We start from the raw sequence: 12,932 nt of genomic DNA on the forward strand, positions 1-12,932 counted from the left end.
AGTCACAATTAAATATAAATGACAGTAACACTACTGAAGATAATACACTAAACCAAAGCTGAGTGTGTCTAATACTACCAAAGACACTCATGGTCACCATTCAAAGTCAGTTTCCAGCAGTGAAACAGTCCCTTGTAGGAGCAGTTTTCAAAAGAGAGGGGAGAACTCAAAAATGACATAAACCACTGCTTAAGAGGGTTTTGTTTTCAGCCACTCCTTGCCATTTCATTTTTCCTCTTGTTGTATACTGTGTACCTGCAAAAAAACTTGATTGGATTACTGGAGAGCTTAAGGACACACACACATTTTTTTCTCCACAGTTGCAGCTTTTTCTCATTGACAGGTATGGATTAAGTAATATATATTGTGAAGGAAATCTCCCCATGATCCTTTTACAGCAACTTTTTTAAATTAAAAAGGTCTTACAAGATATACAGGGGATAAAAGCAGGTAATAAAAACACGTCAAGATACTGGCTATCTTTACATCATTATCCTAAACAGAAACTTGTGACTATATCTACCTGTACATAGATAAATAATTTAAAATCACATTATAAGAACAATCTCAGAATGCCACATGCTAGCACTAAAATAAAGAAGAAGAAGAAGAAGGAAAAAAAAAACCACACACGTATATTTTCCTGCCATTTTTCTTCTTTCTTTCATTTCTCACCTTCTTACTATACTTTGTAAAATGTATCAAGCTCTTTTGTGTAGACAGATGCCACCCTAATAGGAACTCCAGAAGGGCCTCACAAAGCAGAACCAATGCCCAGACAATCCTTGGTGCAGTTAAGTGCAAAGGAATACTGCATCTAGAGGAAATCCTAATCTACAGCATCCCTGCACAGTGCTGAATTTGGAACTGGCAGTTACAGCTGCAGAAAGAGTCATCCTCACAGTTCTCAGAAACCATTGCTGCAGGGTGTAGCAGCAGCCAAAAAAAAACCAAAAACACACAAAACAATCAAACAATCAAACAAAAAGTGAATAAAGTACTGGGCATCATCAGGATAGGCATGAAAACAAGGCAGAATGTGTCATTTTCTCTCTGTAGAAAACTCCAGTGCACCCACAGCTGGAGGGCTGGGACAGCTCAGGCCTCCCTGTCTCCAGAGGAACACAAAATGTTGCTGGTGATGTAGAAAGGGAACTGACTGCAGACAGGGGCTAGGCTTTCATGTACTTTCTGAACTCTATCTCCTTCTGCCACTGCTCTGTTCTCATTTTTCAAGGTGTAAATACAGTCTTTCACTACAAATTATGCAGTCAACTTCTCCACATTCGGGGAAATCACAAGTCAGCATGCTGGGAATGCAAAGAATACACCTTACACCAGGAAGACCATGTTATTGATCTCTGTATACTGTCAGGTAAATAGAGCTAGGTGAACCCATTAGGAGATTTCTTATATTCTCAGCCTTTCAGTTTCACCCTGTGTTTCATTTTTCATTCACAACTTTGTTGTTTATTTTGTCCTCATTCTGCCACCACTTTATTTTCCAAACCCTATTTATTAGGTTTGAGACGCCTATTTTTTTTTTTTTCTTACTGCATTCTCCAACTCACTATTTCTATTAATGCAGTAATACAATCCAGTAGCTGACAAGCCTTGCAGTTCTTCTAAGACACCTTTTTGGCTTTACCACTTATCCTCTAGCCTCAGGGTAAGCCAAGCTTACCGCATTTTAGAACTATAAGAGAACACTAATTCTGTAAATAGTTATTTGCCACGTGTTCTTTCTTCGTCATGTTCCAGCTTTTTTTTTTTTTTCTTTTTTTTTTTTTTTCCCTCCTAGTCTTCTCAGCCTACATCCTTTTTTACATAGGGTACAGATTCACTGAAGGGAGCAAACACTGCTCTCCCTGGTCATTTGGCTGCTTGTCGCCTGCTTCTCTTTCTTGCTTTCCCTTGCTGAAGCATTATGCCAACATTGTGTAATTATTCCCACACAAGCTTAGAGACTCTTTTATCCTTCAAGAACAAAACCACCTGTAATGGAAGGAGTGAAGGAGTTAGTGTTGACTTCCTGATTTGGACTGGCAAAGTTACAACTCAGAAAGCCTCTTGTACTTCTTTGTCTGTAGAAACCCAATTCACAGATTTATTTTATTTTTAGCAGGTCTTAAAAATTTAGCAGAGAAAAAGTCCTGTAGGGCAAAGATGTGTGTTTTCTGTGTCCCATAAAATTCTGTCCAGGTTTGACAGATGGAGAAAGTGGTATATATATATATATATATATATTCATGTGACTTTCATTGTCAGCACAGTTCTGGCAGCCTACAAACCCAACACTAGCATTCTTACCTAGGGCAGCACCTAGTGCAGCCAGCTTTGTGCTGGTAAAAACCCAGCACAGCTGGGCTATAGCTAAAAGGCTGAAGTGAAAGTGAAGCTCAGCAGATGCAGAGAGAAAAACAAACCACACTTGGTGATACCTCTCTCTAAATCCAGCAATGTCATCTCCTTAACCTCTTCTTTTATAGGCTCAAGAGCCCCTGTATTTTAGAGAAATTTGAGCCATAGTCCCATGATGATCTGCTACATGTGGTTTGAATCTCATCACAGGTTATTGTGAGTAGATTGGAGCCTTTTCATTTAGGAGGAGAAAGTACTTTTCAAAAGGTAAAATATTGTTTTTCTGTTTCAAAAGATATGTGTGTGCTATGTGTGAAATGATTATCAGGACTGCTCTCCTATTTGCTCCAACTATTGGAAAGGCAATAGAGAATGTAGCAGAAGGTGGGAAGAAGGGGAAGGATAATCCTGGTATTAGGAGATTCATATACAGATGAACAAATCGTTATTTACTTTATTGTAAAGTGTTGTCCCTGGTGATGTTTTTCTCACTGTTTACACATGAGCCCAATGTGCACAGTTTCAAGTATTTTTGGCCGCCAATGCTTATCTGGAGACAGGACTTCACCCTGAATTTTCGCAGAGCTCCAAGCATACAGCGACATCAAACACATCTCTGTTTCTTCACCAGTATATGTTGCCATAGGAGCAGGGGAAAAACAAGGATCATAGAAACATATAAACGCTTCCAAAAGAACTGCAGTCACAATGAATACCTATTCCTCCTTAGTATGCATTTTACATATGGTGACTCCTAATCAGAAGTTCTGTCTGAGGCTGGTGATGTCTTTAGCACACGTAACACAACAGCATCTGGGAGAATTAAATTCTGAAGGTTGTATTTTTACTCTAAATTAAGGAGTACAAAAATTTAGGAGTCATTATGTGTTTTGCGAAGAGAAGAGCCAGAAGCAACACTTTTTTGATGAATTTATATAATTTCTGTACCAGTCACTGTAGAGCTGAGCTCTGGATGGATGTATTGGCCTCTTCAAATGGGACTTAACAAAAATTGGAGCTCTGAAGATGGATGAAGGCGTATATACTTTAACATCTCTTGTCTTCCCCAGCTTAGGGAACGGGTAGTTGTATTACCTGTCGCTTAGCTTCTGAACTACCCACTTACAGTGAGTTGTTTTTAGGCTAATGAAGGCCATCAGTGTTGCTGATGGTCCACCTCTGTGCTGGAACAGGCAGGGAGTCATAAAAGAAAAGCATCTCCAAGGCTGCTGCAGAGCAGGAAAGCAAACTTGTGTCCTTGCCACGCTGCCACCATTTGCCAGTCAGATTGCTCAGACTCCCTTGCTGTTTGGGTTCTCTTTGAAGAGGATTTACAAATACAAAGTTGTTGACTACATGCTCCAGACCCACAGGCCCTGGGTGTGCCCATGTTAAGGCATTCTGGCCTTGGGTAAAGGGCAGTTCTTAGACAGGAGCCTTGAGTTCAGTCATAATAGCTGATTCTCTCAAATAAGAACAAAAAGGATCAAGTGTGTTCTCTTGTTTTGGAAAAAAAAAAAAGAGAGAGAGAGAAAAATAAAAGAGATGCTATCTAAAAAACTTCTAATAATTAACGGCTAAATATTTATTTACAGTAATTGGCAGAACAATGGGTAAATACCATGAGAGGAAATGCTCTGGATCATAATCCTATGCCTAATGGTGATTGTATTGTCCTTCTTCTTGTGTCTTTGGATGAAGGTATGAAGATAATCCTAGAGCAGATGTGCTGTGCACAGAGTACTTGTATCCAGACAGAAGAGTATCAGCTGAAGAATATGAGGGGTATGCACACCAGCTATGGTATATATACAGGAAAAGTACCATTGCCTCAGCTATAGCTACAGCCAGTGCTCAGCCAGTCAAATCAAGATACCTCTGTTGGCTATGGATGTTTGGCACCTCTGATGCCAAGGCTGAATGGTCAGCTGAGCCTGGGACAGGAGGTTTTACATGCTCTCTGGTTATGCTGGGGAGGCAGCAAATAGCTCCAGGAGCTATTTGCTTAGGCTTTCTTTCTCAAAAATAGGGCTATTTTACCTTTGATATTTCAGAGAGGATACTTTAAAATTTTCCATGAATATAGTAATGTGTAACCTAACGGAGAAGAAGAAAATCAGTAGTTTAGGAAAGTAATGGGGATTTTTTTTTTTTTTTTTTTTTTTTTTGTGGTCTGGCTTCTACCTTCCACAGAAGTAAAACAGATCTGTCTTCCATATGTCTGGGTTGTCCTGTGACCAGTGGGCACCAACGAGTTTGACAGGGATCTGCCCTGCTCGGAGTGTGAGCTCTTAGCAAGAGCATTGCACTTTGCAGGCTTGCATTTAACAGCTGGTTCCAGCCAGACCCTTTTAAACACACGGTTCTCAGCAACTTTCCTCTGCATCCTGAAATTAAACATTAACATAATAACAAACTTCAGATACTAACTTAATCTAACTTAATGAACAAACATGTGTTCAATTAGTCTCTGAGGTACTCTGCATTGATTCATGGAATTGGAAATCTCTTTCAGAGTATCAATACTCTCGCTGTCAGATAGCAGCAAGGCTGCTAGATCCAGTTGTGCTGTGTTCTGAAACTAACTCATCTCAATCTACTGCAGCTGTGGGCTGTCAGAATTTCTCACATACGGTGGTTGTGTTGGTATTCCTCCTCTGGAGAAAGTGTCACTTAGTCCTCTGCGTGCGTCCACCTGGTATGTCAACTTCATCTGACCACAGGCTATTTCTTGTGACATTGCTGTTTGCAGTTACTTCTTTTCAATTGAGTTATTCTCACTGTTGTTTTTTTACAAAATGGTGACAGATCCTAGCACCCCAGAATAAGTTTTCCTTTTACCTTCCCTTCCCTCATCTATTTTCCCATGTATCTGCTAGTTGTCATGACTTTGACATGAGTTTCTAATAGAGCAGGCACTCTTGTTTCCTGTTTGCTGTTGAAAAAAATGCCAGCAGGTGACAAGTCGTGTTATGTTGGTGTCACTCGGTTATTTAACAGTGCTAACTATGCATCAGAATTACCATCCATTGCTGTATATTCTTTAACATTTTCCACTAGCCTGCAGAGGCTGGAGGTAATGGAGGTAATAGTTATATGACTAAACTCACTACTTCAGAGCAAAACAGTTAAACACAAACCAGATACAAGCCTATATCAGGTATACCAGGCCTAGCATATCAAATCATGTTTGGGTGACATCTTTCTAAGCTGTTACGTTTTCTAACAACTCTATCTAAGAAAAATGAAAATATGAATACACATCTATGAGTAAGGTACTGCTGATTATTTATTTTCCTTTTTCAGCCAGGACATGCAAGTTAGTTTCTTCTTTGCATTGGGAACAAATGTTTGCAGTGCCACGTGACAAGTCTTACCACTTCCTTAATGTCACTGTAATTTAGGATCAGGACAAATCTCTAGTCCTCCTCCTAGAATTTCAACCCCTAAATGAGTTTACTCTGTCCATTTTATCATTTTTCAATAACGTCTTAACTATGACTGCTCTAATGTCTTTATGCATCCATCTGGTACGAAGAGCTTCACCCAGCTCTAGAGTGATAATCAGTAAAGGCAATGTAATGTGCCGGGCACAGTATGTAAATAATTTTCATTACATTTTTTTTTTAAACATCTCATTTGTTAGAACAGTTTTAACAGTCGAAGTCCATATTCTGTTTTTACTGTTGCTTTTTATCTGCCTAATTCATGTGAAACATAAATCTGGACTTTGAACCATTGCCCTATTGTTAAATCCTCTGGAGAATGTGCGTGCAATCACCAAAACTGTTCTAGGTTTACATTTAGCTTGTAAATCAGTAGCCGAGTGTCCCCCTTTACTCTGAAGTACTATTTCTCAGACCCCTGTGGCTGACAAGTCAGTTTTAACTAAACCTGAACTCTCAAAAATGAGACATCAGCCTGCCTAACTGCTGGGTTATTGACCACTGCTAGGATCCCTCTCTTTTTGAGCACACTGGCTTTTCGTTGCTGCTGCTGTGCAGTTGTGCAAGCCTATTCAGAGACGACTGACTCCTGCCACTGCCCTTCTCATGTCAGTGACAGGCGACGTAGTTTTGTGATTACTTCCACAGGCATCTTTGACTCCTTCAGTATCTCAAAAGCTTTGTCAGTAGCGTTGTCATCAGTTTCTCAAACACTTTATCATGTCCTTTCCTTCGTAGAGTGTCAGTCTTAGAAATCTGGTTCTGGCAGCTGGATCAGGCACAAATTTGCCTACACCATTCATCTCTCCAAGGAATCTTTATACCTTTTCTTGTCTGTCAGGCTAGGTGTACTAATGATAACATCTACCTCCCTCATGTGATCATTTCCTAAACCATTGTAGAAAATGAGCTGGATTAATGAAGACCTATTATTTAAATTGCTGAAACTACCCAGGTCATTTCAACTGAACACGTGAGCTCGTAACCAGGATTGCTAGAACCAGAATGGATGTCTGGTGGTCCCTAAGCATCCAGCATGTCCCAGTGGCAAGATAGCGTGCCTTAGTTTGAACCTCATAAACTAAAGCAGCTATGACTAAATTTCAAGGAGTATGCTCACGCGCTAAGCTAGTTGTAAATGACAGCATGAAGCTTTGCATAGTTTAATTGGTGGTGCTTAAAGATCATCAATTTAACTTTGGCTCAGATATTTGTACTATCCAATGCAGTCTTCTGTGAAGTTATACCCTTAGTTCGTTTTATTTTGGTCCTGGGCTTTGTTCCATAAACATACAGAGCTAAGAACTTTGAGTGAGTCTGATTCATTCCCTGCTTGATTTCTCACTGACCACCATGGCTTAACCTGGCTCTCTGCACCAGCTATTGTTTTTTTTTTTTTTTTTTCCAGAGCTCCTGAAAGTAGTAGTTCCCCCCAATGAACAACCTGACAGCTGATACTGTCAACTAAGATCAGCTGGGGTGCAGAAAGTGTTCTCAGATCTTGTACTTTGAAGTCTATGGATTATACTCCTAGCAATCACCCACCTGAAAGTGTTTACAAAAAAACAAACAACTTACTGTGGACAGGCAAAAAATACTGGCAATTTAATTGCAATAAAAGTTGTTTCAGCACTAAGGGGATTCCATCTTAAATGTGAGTATGTAACAGGTCTCAGCAAACCTGTTGCCCTCAGCAGACATGTATGCTGTTACTCAGCATACCCTTATTTTACTAGAATTACATTTGACATCATAAATTATGATTTTCAAGAGAACTTCTGGTTTTGGTTTTCTTTCGGGTCTTGCCTCTCACTTCAAATAAGAGGAGGTTGGTAACATCATTTGTTCCATTTCTTAGATATTATGTTATGCATTTTTCTCATTTTTTAATTTCACCTTTTACTCTTTGTGCTTTAATTTTTCATGTCACATAAATGACACAGTAGCCCTAAATATAGCAGAAGATTGCTCATGAGGCTCTCTCTTAAATTAATCTTATGAAAAGAATTGATTAAACTTAATTCTTGACTAAAAGTTAAATCTTCTCTTTTTCTCTTTGTTAGATTGAAGGTCAATTTTAAGCACCTTTGTCATTCTTCTACTGATTGGTAGACAAAATGTTTTGGAAAACATTTTGAGAGCTAGAAATAGCATAGAAAAAGCTTTGTTCCCACAAAATGTTAAACACCTGAGCTTCAATCCTGCAACACACTGAAAAATCACAGCTGTAATCTGTTTCCTGAAGTTGGGATATCTCATAGGTAAGAAAAGGACATGTTTAAGCATCTGAAAGTCCTCCCTTGTAGGGGGAGATAACACAGGAGAGGCACTAATCAAGGAATCCCCTGTCAAACTCAGCTCATAGCCTCCTCTGGATATTTACTTCTCTACTGCTGCTTCTTGCTGCAGAAAGCCAAGTATTTAGAATAGATCTACAGGTAAGGTAGACTGATAGGCTGGACATATGAAATGAAGAACGCAATACTTCCTACCCCAACTCTGTCTATTTTTACCCCCTTCTTCTTAGTACACTTATGGAAGACATGCTAAGTGAAAAGTGACCCAAACAAGATCTTCTTTACAGTATGACAGATTGTTGCCAGGAATTCAGCGTGAGCGATCAAACAATTTTCAGTCTTTCAAACAAATGCAGTCTTTAACACAACATATTGTGATAAGGAAAAATCGTGTCCTACACAAATATAGCACAAGATCAAAATAATATTTTCTGATTCAAGAGTCAGCATGTGGAAAAGAAAATTAGAACTTTGCTCTCAAGTCAGCCATTTAGATGGTATTTTGGCAGAGAGAAAGTCAAAAGTCCTACAGAAATAAGGAAATAAATATGTGAAACATGGAGATCAAAGTCATACTACACTTTAGGAGGACCAGCTGGTATTGGCTAGTACCTTTGCAATATATTTACTTAAATATGAATTTAAATACATATGTATTCAAACAGTAATTGTTCTACATCTCTAAAGCTCTCTCTTTCACTGCCATTTGCATATTGGTCTTGCATCAATTTGAGCGGGACTAAATTGCCTCACTAATTTTCATGTCAGCTACTAATATTTTAAATGAAGCTGCCAAAAAGTTATAACCATAAGTTACCCAATAGAATTATTGTTCTGAGCTTTTCTACAAGCTGCTGACTGAGTAAACAATTTCAAAAATCAAAAGATGTAATTTATCTAGGATTTTCTGTAGTTAGGGTCCTCTGTGATGTTTTATGAAGCTGAAAATCAATACAGTGTTAAAATGACAATACAGGAACAAATTCAGATTCTCTAATTACATTATGTACGTTAAGGCATTGAAACTAATAGCTGCAGTATTCCAGTGTGTTAAAATTAAGACTGTATAGTTCTGTCTTTGAGAAAGAAGTTACACATTTGCCAAAAAAAAAAAAAAAAAAAAAAAAAAGTTTATATTTATGTTTACATGGACCATTTAAAGGACAGTTTAGGACAAAAAGTGGAGACTATTGAGACAGAAACCAGAAAAATGGGCAATACACTTTTTCAGCGAGAAGATTTGAATTGTCATGAAAATTCCTCCTGGCCCAGCACTAGAATGGTTAAACTTGAACCAAAACATTTGGCAACTGTGCCCTGCTTGGAAATATTTATAGAAGGCTAATACTTAGCAGGTGGTAAAATTTTCCTTCCAAAGATCTCAAAGCATTTTACAAAACGTTAATAATCAAGCTTCATAAAAATTCATGTGTAGCTTTTCCAGATGTGTCTTCTCCCATAAAGCAGACAGTTTGAAGCCCTGCTTCTGCCCCTGTGGAACCAGCCTCTGCTCAGTTCACATGAAGCGTACTCTGTCCAGTCCAGGATGGAAAACCTTGGAAAGCTGGCAGAGTATTCAGAGACACAAAGAGGAGCATGGCATCCTGCCTGCTCTGTGCCTGTGTACACAGACTTCTAATACTCTGATTGAGACACCTAACAACCCCCCCAAAAAATCTGCACTAAGACAAAGAGAACTCTCAATTCTATCCCTACGATGTAAATTGCCATCGGCATTTCAGGAAGGAGGGAAATTCAGAAAGGCTGGAAAACTTACTTAAGGTTACACTGCCAGTAATGGGTAAAGCTGGAGCAAGAATCCGATGGTGACTCCAAGTCTTCTGCCTGCATCACTAGGCTGTCTTTTATTCAAGGGAAGTACAGTGCAAATGTTAAATGAGACACTGCAAAGGTATTAGACAGCTGAACAGATTGTAAGTGCTGTGGACAATCTTGTGATTACAGCCCTTGTGAGCTTTGCTTCACTGCTGTGTAAATTGGATTAAACAATTACGAATAGGTACAAGACACCTAAGTGACCATACTATGGTAGAAACAAACACTTTTTTTTTTTTTTTTTTTTTTTTTTCCATTTGAAGAAACTGTAGGATTTTCCACAGAAATTAACTTAAAAATATTTAAATTCTGAAAATTTTCTTTTTAGGAATCTGTGAAAAAATAATTGTTGTGGAGGAAGAGAAAGTTGTTACAGAAACACAGCGAGACAGATAAAGAAATAAAAAAAAGAAGAGGCTGTTTTTAACTGGGCAGAGATCAGTAGTGGGATGGCCCGAGGATGAGTACCAGTACTCAGTGATTAAAATATTTCAGAGGCTGTTTAAAAAAAAAAAAAAAAAAGAGCAGTGAGGTGGCAACATTTGCAATATGACAAAATTGTTCAGGATAATTAAAACAAGAGAAGACAGAGGAGCTCTAGTGAGATAACTAAGCTAGGTCACTGAGCATCAGATGAAAATTGGGGTGGATATTGTATTTTGGAAGAATTGTCTGAACCGCTTGTACAGATGTCAGAGCTCAAAGTTAATAGCAAGCAATAAAAATAAAGTTTTGAGTGAACATTACAAATCTAGGAGTGGCATGGAAGAGTGTACGGAATTATTTGCTAAATAAATCTGTGGTATATTTATTTGGAACATTTCAGTTCTGGTTATCATATAAAAAAGAATAAACAGCAGAAAAGAAGAATTTATATAGATTTTTTTCCATGGCATTCTTCCCAGTTGCTTCTAAATTTAAAGTTAGGATCATCTAGAAAAGGTGTGAATGGGTAGCTGTAGAAATGCACACTAAAAATAGTAAGGTTCTTGTATCCAAAATTATAATACAAAAGCAAGGAGATAATCAATTGAAAAGTAAAGTGAAGATATTTAAAGAAACACTCTGTGTAGCAATGGATGCAATACTACAGTATAATCCTGAGGCCAGGAGTGGAACCAGATGGAGGAAGGGATATTTGTGTCTTCGGTTAGAACATACTACGATATGCCCAGGACTGAAGAGGAAGGATAGTAAAAATGAGCATAATTCAGGGACTGGCTATTTCATCTTTGCACAAAGAGTATTCTGCTTCCTCATCTGCAGCATCTGGGACTGTCAACAGCTGCTGACATGATCCTAGATTAGACCGTGTTATCTAGTCTACCCGTTTGAAAGTCAAAGGTGCTAATTACAGGAATCAAGATCGCGGGCATATGAACAATAGAAAAAACAACAGATCGCGTCACTGTCATATTTGGACAATCAGATGCTTCATTTTGTTTAATCAGGAAGTTTATTTTTCACAGGGGATATATAAAATTGAACATAATAATTAGTTTAGGCAATATGTTTATCCTTAGAATCAGATATTTCAGTTTATAATGAGCACTTTTATAGGTATTCTCAGCCTTAATCAGCAGGAGATGGAAAATGTATGGGCATGGAGGGGTTTCTTTATAAGCGTTGAAGAGCACATGACCTGTATATCCCTGCCATCTGCCTGTCTTTTACCCCAGAATAAATCTGCCTCAGTAAAGTGCTTCATAAATGAAAGGAGATACAGCTATGGTGATTTTATTTTATAAACATCAGAACAAGTATCAGAACAAAATGATTCTGTTGTTGCACCCTGACCATGGCTATCTGAACAAATCAGAGGTCAGAAATATTTACATTTAAATGTAAATAATCATTTACGAAATGAAAGGTTATCCCACAGGAACACAGACTTCTGTCTCCATCTTTAATTGTTTTGTTCACTTGTGCCTTAATTACTGGCTTTCCCATCCTGGAGAGAAAAAAAAAAAAAAAAGTGCATAAGATCTTTGAAGCTCACAGTCTAGTCCTCTCATGCTGCTGAGTTTGTCTTTTCCATTTGCCTAATAGTGTGAATGTCTACAAACTAAGGATTCTCATTAGCTGTATCTTGTCAATTGGTTTTATCTTTTGATCAGCTCAATGCAATGTGATGTAGAGGACAAAAATCTGGAAAACAACTTTCACTTTTGTGATGTAATTGGAGTAGAAGCAACAGTTAAACAGTACAGCCTGTGAGAGGAAGTCAATTACATGGTTCAATTTGAAAACCCTTTTTTAGCACATATTCCTTTCAAAAAGAGACTCACTTGCAGACAGTGGTGGGCATGTAAAATACGTAACTAAGGGGACTGGTGTGGTGACCTGAGTCCTCTTAGTAATGTACGCTGCAGCAGTACCTCAGGTTACACCATCACACAGAAGTGGCTGCACTGGCTACAAGCTGTGAAACCCCAGTCACCCATGGTTGCCTCTAGCTCAGTGTAATGAGGTATAAATAACCACTGGTTTCCTAATCTGGTTGTTATAGAAACCTTCCCCCTATATTATTTAATCACCTTGTTAAAAGTGGTTGCGTTGCTCCTGTGAAGGGGTTAGGTTTTGGTGTAACAGGGTCACACACAGATCCACAGAGAGCAGAAAAATAGCATTGAATTTAAAACAGATTAACCAGCATTTAAAGATCTTACATTTAAGTAGCTTGCTGAAAATTTTCAGTCCACGCTTACAGCCAGTATTTTTTTTTTTGTTGTTTCTTGAAAAAGTAAAGTAAGACATGATAGGCAGAAGAGAAAGTGGAGGCATGTTTCTGCTCAGCCATTTGCTATTCTATGATGGAGCTGCATTGGGTAAGTGCACTCAGCCAAAAGCCCAGTTAGCTATTTCCACAGCACTCCTATAGGCATAAAAGTGTCATTCCAGGCATTATAACTCATTTAGAAACATCTCCATCCTCTGTTGCATATTGTGGCTCTTGCTCTAGAGACCTGAACTTGACTGAAAGTGAGTTAGT

This window comes from Netta rufina (assembly GCF_964035555.1).
Source record: "Netta rufina genome assembly, chromosome: 1".
NCBI lineage: Eukaryota > Metazoa > Chordata > Aves > Anseriformes > Anatidae > Netta > Netta rufina.